Source organism: Morone saxatilis, unplaced genomic scaffold, assembly GCF_004916995.1.
Source record: "Morone saxatilis isolate NCDOM2014 unplaced genomic scaffold, NCSU_SB_2.0 Contig3, whole genome shotgun sequence".
Classification (NCBI taxonomy): Eukaryota; Metazoa; Chordata; class Actinopteri; family Moronidae; genus Morone; species Morone saxatilis.
The window spans coordinates 23624788-23635887 of NW_023339873.1; positions in this window are offsets into that span (position 1 = coordinate 23624788).

Here is an 11100-nt window from a genome sequence, read left to right on the forward strand (position 1 = left end):
AGAAATATGATCCTATTTGCTAACCTGAGGAAAGGCTGCCGTCGTTATCCATGGTCTCTAAATGGCATGTCATTATGACACATCTAGTGTTTCATATCTATTTGGCCCATTACACGTATCTGCTGTCATAGGGTCACACAGGCAGTAGAGCAGGGTGTATCCGGCACTTTGCCAGATGCTTCCCCCTTTGGACATAATAGTTGCACGTGCCGGCCGGGAAAGGAATCCTTTTGAGTAAAAAACAGCCACAGTGTAGCCCATTTATCTCACCATTTTTACTATGTTTAAGCTAGCTACTAACTAGCAGTAGTCTACCTGCTGCTAGAGCCAGAGACAGTTGTCATAATGGCACACGTGCGGTGGTCCCTCTGTTGCCTGTAGCAAACACACCAGAGTGCAATTATATCCAAATACAGCTCTGGTATCGAAATGAGGCACCGACATCTGCATTGAGATTTGGTCTGGTAGATAGCAGTCGCATAGGATTATGGCTCTGAGTTCCGGTACCCAACCCAAATGCAGTTGCCTTACACTGCTAACTGACATACATGGCAGGCACAAAGGGGATATGTTGCCAGTGACAGGCGACCAGTGATACGCAGCGTTACCTGAACAAAATGACAAATTTCTCTGAGTTTGAACTCAACTACATATAGAACATAGCTCTAGCTGGAAATGTGACATATTACAGCTGTAATTAGAATTAAAAAATAATAATACTATTTGAATATTCTTAACATTACAATTGTTTTCAGCAGGGGACCATTGTCCCTGTAAACACTGTGACTTGTCACAGCAAGAAAAGCACAGGTGTAATTAATTACATATTAATAGCTACACTCCAGGGGTCTGGTATGGGAGGGACCCATCATTACTGTTATACTGCCGCCATGACTCAAAATGTCTATATTGAGTCACATCTCCTGAATCCTCCATATCTCTCTAAAATCCCATCTGTTGTGGAAATGTGTAAAACTAAAGCTGATTTCATAGAATGTGTGTCAGGTCTGTGATGGGCAAAAGATGTATAAAATACACTCAACACAAAGACTTTCAATAGATTCAAGTGTTACTATCACACAGTGGACTGCAGAGTTAAAGCTGCAGTATGTAACTTTTATAAAAATAACTTTCTGTCATATTCACTGAAAAGGAACCTGATTGTTTCTCAGATTAACTGTCTCATGTTCTACTGTCAGGATATAGTGAAAGTTTCAGTGAATATGAGATTTTTTTTATAAAAGTTACCTACTCGCCTTTAAGTATTTAAGTTCTAATCCGTTACTGTTTCAGTTCACCAATAAGCAACTTGATTCATTTTATAAGGAGTTAAAGCTGGTGACCTCTTCATAAGAACAGCAGATTGAAGACCACAGAAAACACATTTCACACTCTTCACAGGATGCAAACCGCCAACTGTTCTTCCATTCAGCAATACTAGATATAGACAGCCTGTACACACACAAAATGACATAAATGGCACTGCATGCTCTGCCCAAACACATTAATACATGCATCTCCATGCTCTCATTGTTTTTCCTTTCTAAAAACACACTCCAGTTCTTTAAATCAAGACAAACCACATTTAATCAATAACATTACACCACTGAGCTGTTGCTTAGATTATTGGAGTAACAGGTTCTAGATGTAAACAGCTTCCTTTCTGCACTGCAGTCTGCCAACACTTCAGTCCAGAGCAAGACATCTGAACAACTACTGACCAGTGCTGGGAAACCTGCTAGAGATATTCTTGGTCCACAGAGAAGGATTCCTAATCACCCCATAGTCTTTCACCTTGAACCATCCAGCTGCAAATGCCCCCTGAACAACATGGATATATAAATGTATATGCATGTATAGACTCATATTCTTCAATATAATTCCTAATGATTCTGGTGACTCCAAGATCCTTCTTGAAGCTAACAGCATACAAAAGAATGGTACATTCATGCTCTGCAGAGTCTGAACTTAGTTTTGCATCTAAAGCCACCTACAAGCCAAACAGTCAACTGAGCAAACAGTCTGTCTGTAATCATTAATATAATGATCATTTTAAAGCCATCCAGCAGAGTGCGCTGTAATTGGCAATACTGTGGCAAGCAGCACAGAGTAAGGAAGAATAAGTAGCTCTCAGCACTGTCAACTAGAATTGGTTGACACTGTATATGTTAAAATATTTAACATGTTAAAGAATAATTTACAAAAATATTCTTTATAGATACTGAACTTAAATATTCTTGAATAAATTGTTTTAAGAAGCAGCCGCCTGAGTGGAATCGCAGATCGTATAACGGTGCAAAATCCCTGCACAATCCACATGTTCTATTTTCACTCCACCTCACAAATTCACTCTATATATTTCTATCTAAAATCGGTATCTGTCCCAAAATTCCCATTTTGGTCTGGCTATGGTCAACATCTGTGCAGCAGAGGCTTTACGTGCCTGGTATCCAGAGTGGAGTGGAGTCCAGAGTGCACTAGCATACACTTCCCACAATGCAACAGCTTGAGATAACCCTGATGACATCATTCGGGTTATTTTCTCAGACTTGACAAAGCTCCACAGAAGACATTATATAACGGCTTTCACATGATGGGCAGTGCCCCCCATGAGAAGTAAACAGACCTTGATGTATCCAGTCAGTGGTGTCCCTTTCATTTCTCTGTATTTTCAGCCAATGATGCCATTATGAATATTACATATCTGCACAAATGGCAATATTTACAGCAGGACAGGAGGAATATCAGAGCAGTCCTTGCCCGGGACAACTTGTCTGCAGCAGAAGTGGTGGCGGTAAATATTTAATTGTCCTCAGTCACCTCTCATCTGCTCCATTCAGCTGAACTGCAGAGAGAGACAGACTCCCATTTACTACCAAGTGAACACACTGATGTTTTCCCATTGGGAGAGAGACAGAGGGTGGAAGAGGGGCGAGAGTGGCTTTGTAGGAAGGATAACAAAGAGCTAATCTGTTCACAACAAGCCTTGTTCACAATAATGGCCTCAAGAAGTCAAACTAACTCCACACATTACATATTATCTTAATTGAGGCTAATACACTGAATGCTTGAGTATTTATTTAATATCAAAATATGTATTGGTACTACAAGAGCTCAGTAACCGTGTAGCTTTAAGGTCGTAATTAAGGTTAAGGGCAGCTAATTGTGACATAAATCCCCATAGCTGAATACAGCGGCGGACTGTTACAATCAAGATATCGTCCACAGAGGAATGCTCGCTTTATTCATAGGTAGGTGTTTACTGAACCGACTGCTCAGCGGCTGAGGGCGGGAATAAGGGGGTGGGAGGCTGGGTCCTTTGTCCCTCTGCAGCCCCTTCTTCTCCCCCCAGCATGACAGGAGGAACGCGAGCCCCGACTGTGGCAGGCAGCATTTTGTCTCTCGTGCAAAACATGTGCCCCCACCCCCAGCCCGTTTACCCCTCCATAGATATGTGTTAGGGTTAGCTAACAAATGACAAGCGGAGTGATATAAACAGCGACAACTTCCTTGTAGAATTAACGGACGCGCGTGAGGTCTCTCATAAGGACTCGCGCACTGATAGCTTACTTTCAGTCGGCTATAATTAATATTCAGTCTTTCAAATGACGTTAACTGCTGTTAGTGTTTGTCTATTAGCAGTGGGGGTTTTGGAAAAGTTAGCCACAGCGAAACGGCTTAGCGAAGCAGTCTGTGACACTTTGTCCGGACATTCCCGACGTAATATCGAGGCTGCACACGTTTTTTTGAGGGGAAACACACTTACGCACAACACCTAGCTAAACCTCAGCATCCCTGCTAACCTGCGCGAACGCAGCCGCGGTGTCAGAGCCACAGCAGGTACAGCTCGGGAAGAATAAGGAGTACACTACACAGTGTGGTTAACTCCAGTAACAGCAGTACGACTACAACACAAACAAGTGAGGACAGCCAGCGCGAGCAGACAGATTAAGCAAATCCAAAGGCTGACAAGGGGCTCCCGTAGTCTGGTGTATTGAAGCGTAGTAAAGCCCCAATGGTTGCTTATTATCCCGGTAGCGCAGGGAGCGACTTACCCGTTTTTCTTTCCTGCTCGTCTTCGTTCAGTTCCTCAGAAAAAAGAGTGAGTCCACATCGTTTTTTCTGTTTGTTTTTATCCTCGCAGCCCTCCCACGGCCAGAACCGCTGCTTCTAACGGACCGTGGGCATCAGTCAGTGTGCGGTAGACGCGTCTCCTGTGTCAGTGTGTGTGTGTGTGTGTGTGTGAGGATGAAACGCCTTTTCTCCTCTAGGAGCTGCATTGTTGACATTGGCTTCCTGACGTCATGCTGGCCCTCATTCACAACGACGGCCGAGCCCCCCCTACGATGCTGGAGCCCCTCCAGCCCTGCCCCGACTGTGCACCGCTCTCTGAAGGCTTCATACTACTACACATTAATGTAGAGTAAGCACATATTTATCAGCTAATGATGTATTACTGAATTGTAGGATAGTATGACAGAGATACACATTCTATTCAAAACTGTACAATTAAACCCAAATACACTGTAAAACCAGATTAGTTCATATATTGTTGAAATTGATTACATCAGAATGTAATCAATTTTGTAAGTAAAAAATGCAAATTTTAAATGCAAAGTTATTAATAAGGACTGTTTCTAGTTTCTAAGTGCTTTCTCGTCTCGCAGTCTCATGGATCCTGGTGATGCGTGCCTGCCAGGGTTCCTGCTTGATTACCATTTTGCTAAAATCAGCTGTATTATTGTTGATTATTGATTAAAGAAGAACTACAGTTACTGTTGGCTGTCGTTGTCCTCCAGTCGTTCTGCTGTCCCGTCGATCGTCTTTTTTCCGATGATCGTGCATTGATTCATTACTATTATGATGTATTGTTATACGTGTTGTTGGCTGTACATGCTGTCTGTCTCTCTCTGTTTCTCTCTCTCTCTCTCTCTTTCTCTCTCTCCCACCCAGCCTAGAGCCGAAGGTCTGTCCTAGGTTTCTGGCACTGTAAAAAGGCAGTTTTTGCCTTGCCCCCGTCCCAACGGTCTTGTCTCATGGTGGTACTGTTGGTCTCGTGTAAAATGGCTTAAAAGGAGTTCGGTCTAGACCTGGCGCTATTGAAGAAGTTTCGCTAGGATAACTTTGTTATGAATTGGCGCGTGGTGGTAGTACAAATAAAATTGAATTGAGAATTGAATTAGTTTAGTGCCACTTAAAGATGAATAATAAGCAGCTTAACGTGTATCTTTTTTTACTGTAAAAAGGGCTATTTTGTGGCCATGCTTTTCTTTTTCTCTTGTATCTTTATTCGCTCATGGATTACTGTATGAATTGGGATTATTAGTTGATGTATGACTCCGTTAATTCATTTGCTTTTAATTTGCTTTTAATGAAGATGCTTGCCAGTCCGCGCATCGAAGTGTGGTGGTACAATATCCTATAGACTGTCACTACAAAGATCAGGGAAAAACAAAACTTTCGTAGTGCTAGGTCAAGTCTGGTACGCCAATCGGCATTTCCATTAAAATAAGTGAGCTACCCCCAAAAGCTATGGTAAGTTCTTTTTTTTTAATGTTTTTAATCATAATACTTCTAGCTTCTTTTTTGATAATGCCATTTTCTATTAGACAGTTTATTAAGTTCCAGTGAATAAGCATTTTTTTCATTTTTACCCTTTAAGATTACACCCCCCAGTTATATTGTACCCCTTGAAACATATATGCCAAAAAGATGGGCACTCACTTTCTTTGATTTTTATATTAGAAATCAATCATTGTGTTTTCCGTAAACAAAATGTGATGCATGCTTATGTTAACATGAAGAGAGGTGATTTCAACATTAATCTCATGAGATTCACCGTCAGATCAATATTCAAACTTTTTTGCGGGACACAGAGCGAAGATTCATTTGTCTAGCTAGCTAAGCAACAAGCATGGCGGCTAACTATCGGAGCGGCGTATTGAACAAAACCCACAGCGTTATCGTGATTTTTGTGAAAGCTGGATCATTATTTATGGAAAATATTTTTCTGGTTTGTCCCCTTCTGACATCTTTGGCTGCTCTTGGCCTCAACTTGCCTAACTGCTGAATGTAGCTGCTGTAAGCGTGCTCACTTGAAATGGGGCTCACAGCCCACGCCTCTGGACAGACAGAGGCCATTTCTGACAAACTACAGACGAGGTTGATGGTGTTTCCAGAGGACTTGGTTGCTAAAAAAATCCAATCTGTTCGCCAACAGTAATGGTCAGATGCCGTCAGCTGTTAGCTTTTGCAAACTATCATAACCAGCCCCAGGGAGGCAGGAAGCCGCGGCGTCAGATGCAGTCAGAGCAGATGCATTCAGTCCTGGTCTGATGGTGCTGTTCATGAGCTCCCAGTCCGGCAGAGTCAGTCTAATGGTCTGCTAACAGCTGCTGGAACTGGGGGGACATAAAACTCAGCGCTAATTGCTACCATGGACCAACCCCCTCCCTTTAGCTGCTGTTTTTACAGGAAAATACATTACTTTAATTTCTGTTTTCACCTGACTTTAAGAACTTACTTTACATTTTTATTTCTTCACAGAAGTGACCCGATGCTGGGAACATAGCCTTGTGTATATCACACCCCTTACAATCAAGAAGGCCCTTGGACCCCCCCCTTGAAGCTTTGGCAACCTCTAGTGGGGGGTCCTGACCCTCAGGTTGGGAACCACAGGTTTAGTCAATAAAATATCAGAAAATTGTTTTTAAAATTCCCCTAAGTATAAATAACGCTGTGAATAATAATATACCTCATACCTCGAAAATGGAACTTAAAACCTAGAAGGTAAACCTAAAATTCACTTTACCTTAGCATATTGCTGCACAGATAGGTACCCCATCTCGCTGTTCTTTATTTGGAATCCACACTATTTCCACACATACCTTTTAACGTTTAACTTTTATGTGGGGTACAAAAAAAAATGTTATAGGCCTACCGGTAAATGATAAGACTGTGGAAAGTGCTGTCCTAAAAGGAAAATACTCTGGAAGAAATTGAGCCTATATACCAAACTACTATGATTTTTATCTTACTGTACAAGCCTTTTATGAATTCTATAGTATGGCCAGTAACAAAAAAGATGGACTATTTTCACTTCTCACGTTAATTTTCATTGCAAAAAAATTGCACAATTAATCACAAGTTTTGAAAGCTGCTGTGAAAATCATTTTAGGGTGCAACAGCTTAAGCCCCCCCCGCCCCCCCCAAGTCTATTTAGAAGACCTTTGAAAGGACAGCGAGCTTGAAACCCTGAACCCTGAAGCATGGCTAAAAAATGCCTGGCCATGCTGCCAAATTTACCACTTTAATTTAGATTAATTTGAGACTAAGCTTCAGACGGAAAAAAAAACATGTATTTGTATTTGTAAAAATGTCTGAAGCTTTGTAAATAAAACAATGTATTGANTAGATATTCCTATTCACTGCTTTACTAATGTGCCACAAAAATGTTTCTGAGTTCAAATATCTTCATTTGGGGGGCTTTTCCGAGTAAATATTGATATGGTTTTGTTTGTGATTAAATCAGCATATATTTCTGCCACCCCTTAAAGGCTCCATGCCACCCCCTGGACCCCAGACCCCAAGCTGACATGGTGAAATTGTTTGTTTTGTCCAAACAATTATCTAAAACCCAAAGATATCCAGGTACTGTAAAGAAAAGCAGATCTGTTTGGCAATTTTTCTTGAAACTGACTGAAGTGATTAATAGATAATCAAGATATTAGCTGATTAATCTTCTTCATCTAAAAAATCTAGTATTGAATTGAATTTAAATTTTCCTCCTCTCCTATATTATGCTTAATCATTAATTTCCCTTTGTTTCTATTCATTAAAGCTGCAGTAGGTAACTTTTTGTCATATTTGCTGAAACTTTCATTACATCCTGTTGATAGTGGATTGTTGAGTCTCATTCCCAGCATCTCTATTTGACACCCTGCGAATGAGCCTCAACAATCGGCTATTTGTCTCGGCTCTGATTGGTTGTTTTCGTCCAGGCCTGGTGGATTCTTTCGAATGCCATTAGGAGTGCTACAACAATGTACTACTGTCAGGATAGAAAAGTTACCTACCCCATTCATTTTCATTTGACAGCACTAACGATAGTGGCAACTGAACTCACAAAGCACTTACATTTGAATCAGACTGTAACACAAAGAAAGAGAAATGCATTAAGTGAAGAGTAATTGCTGCTTGAATGAATATCAATTCCCATGTATTTGAAACCAGGTTTGCACTGTGCCGAGGCCTTTCTGAACAGGACAGTGGGTACGATACGGTTTCTAATACAGAGGGTAATCCTGTGGGAGCTGGCAGAGCTGTTACATTTTATCAGTTTGCCACAGACAGGCACCTCTTGGGCCTCATTCTGAGCGGCTGGATTCAGATCAGCCCACATTCTCAATGTCAAGATGTTATAAATAGCCATAACTGATTTGTACAGCTCCTCTGGCAGCTAAGATCAGCTCAGTGGGGGGACGTGATGTTCTGGGGAATGGATCCATGGGTAGCCTGATAGCTGGAATGACAAAGAAAAGACAGGCTAGCTGGTAGCAGCCGTCAGAAGGTGCTCACACACACCGCTGAGGACTTTGAATTTGTTCAAACAGAGAAATGATTTGTGTTCAGATTAAATGAGTTTATTTGACGCTGCTATTATCTATTGCAGTACAACACTGGTGCTGATAAGCTCCATTTCTCAACCTAGTCTCATGGCCATTCTTTGAATTTCTACAACAAGCTGCTCAAATTGTCAAAATCACATTCTTCTTTTCATCATGTCCAGGTGGTGTGTCATCAACCCCGCCAGAATAAACTGTTGGTGTTGCAAATCACATATACCTACCATCTCTCTACATTTCTGAATGAAATTAATTTCTTCTCAATTGTGCAATGAAAAGATGAATAAAAATAAAAATATTTTTTAATAAACTTTTGTAGGGGCAAAAGCTGGTGAAACCTTGACCTATTGCTTAAAAGGAGCAGGTAAATACAATCAGATAGCACAAAAACATCACAAATCACAATAACCACAATATGATGTTTTTACCATATCGTGCAGCCCTAGACTGACCGTCTCTCTGTGGCTTTTATTACAAACATCCTGTACTTCACTCTAATCTCACTAAGTCCCAATTACCAAACAGCTGCCACTCACAGCTGACGTAGAAGAGTCTTTCCTTGAAACCTTCTATTGAAAAAAGAGCATATCTTCCCAGGACAGGATAACACAATCACCTATGACTTCATCCCATTGTACCCTCTGGTATTTAAAGAGCATCACATGCCACATAGATCTATTTAACAATAGTTCTTGACCATTGTCAGCGGGGAATTTTATCATCATATAACTGTAACAGTAAAACCTATACACCATACTCAGTTCTGGGTTTATTTCAATGAATACATTTGTGTATCACTGTCCAATACAATCACCCTGCAACTGTAAACCCATGTTCAGTTTTGTTGACACTGTCAGAGAGGTGTTGATTCAACTCTCTGGTCATTTTGAGGCCACGGATGCATTAAAGTGAAAGATGTTTCAAACATTTTGTCCATTTCTAAGTGAAGACGGTTGTAAACAATCATATCCGCAGCCTGTTACTGTACTCAGCTGTCCAGGAAATTCCAACTGTATGGATGTCTCATGGGATCTATTAGGTCTATTTTTATGTGCTGCTTTGCATTGCTCCCATGCAATGCAGCTATTTGAATGTTTAAGTTAACACTTCTAGATATGAACAAATTAAAGGAACTCACACACAGGCGTGGGAAACATACTGCTGAGACAAACTGTTAATGACCTCAATAAACAGTCTATAATAATATCTATAAGTGCAATGAAGGTTTTCTGTGAAGCTAGCATCCTCTAGTGGTTTAAGGTGACACTACACTATATAATAAACAGATAAATACAAAGAGATCAACTGGTAAAGTTTAAATTTGCAGAGTAAGAAATTGCTTGTTTCCACTTGAAAAGTTAACTTTATTAAACCCAGACATGAAATGCTTAAGTCTACTTATATTATGTAAACTGGTGTGTTTTTTTGTTGAAAGTTTAAAGTAAGGTTTATCACACAGTTTGATCGTTTCCAGCCTTGCTATGGTGAGTCACTCATATTACATTTTGCTTGTTGTTAAAGTTAAATCTCAACACAAGGTGGCGTAATGAGTTCCCAGAGTTAAATCTACTATGTTTCTTCTGTTTCTCTACTATGTACTTATACTACTAATAATAAATATATCAGAAATCATATCATAATATCATAATAATAAAACATTGTTTAGTTTGTATCCTCTCCTTTGAAAGACCAGATCATTAGTGACCATTTAACTCCTATTGTAACCATCATTAACACTAGTTATAGGACTACAGAGCTTTAGACTGGTGGCTTGTTTGGTTACAACATATAGCATAACTATAAGTAACTCATGGCACATGTTCAACCATTTTGTTACGCACTTTGAAAGTGATATGACAACTGGACAAAAAGACAGATGTGGCTTGTTTTAACCTGTGAGTCAACAGTTCCACATTGTTTTTGAAGCCCCGCAGCAGTAAGCCTACAGCAATGACCAGGGTACCAACTGTTGTCTGACCTAGTATCTATTATTATCCATCCCACCAACATTTTTCCCTTCATTGTTTTGGTTTTAGTGTATTAAATTCCTTTTATGTGTCTTTTCTTTCACTTAATTTACAGGACAAAGTCTCTTTGAGGCTGGAATCTCCTTTATCAAGGGAAACCTGTCTAAGAAGGCAGCATAAAAGCATTTTTACAAACAATAATACAACAACAAAAAAACACACAAACAGGCTAAGACAACTGCCATGTGACATCAAAATGACCCCAACTCAATTGGGAATATTAAAGTGAACTATTATTTGCACCTGATTGGCATCATTTATCAAAACACACACACACACACACACACAAAATGCCATTGTGACTAACCTCCCTCTATCTCCGTCAGCCGATCTAGACAACCGGTCATTTCACGCAGACATGCATAATTGTACAGCTATTTAAGTGTAAGCGTAGATTTGTTGTGTTCTCTTTGTTGTGGTCTTACTCCCCCTGTGAGTATTTGTCATTC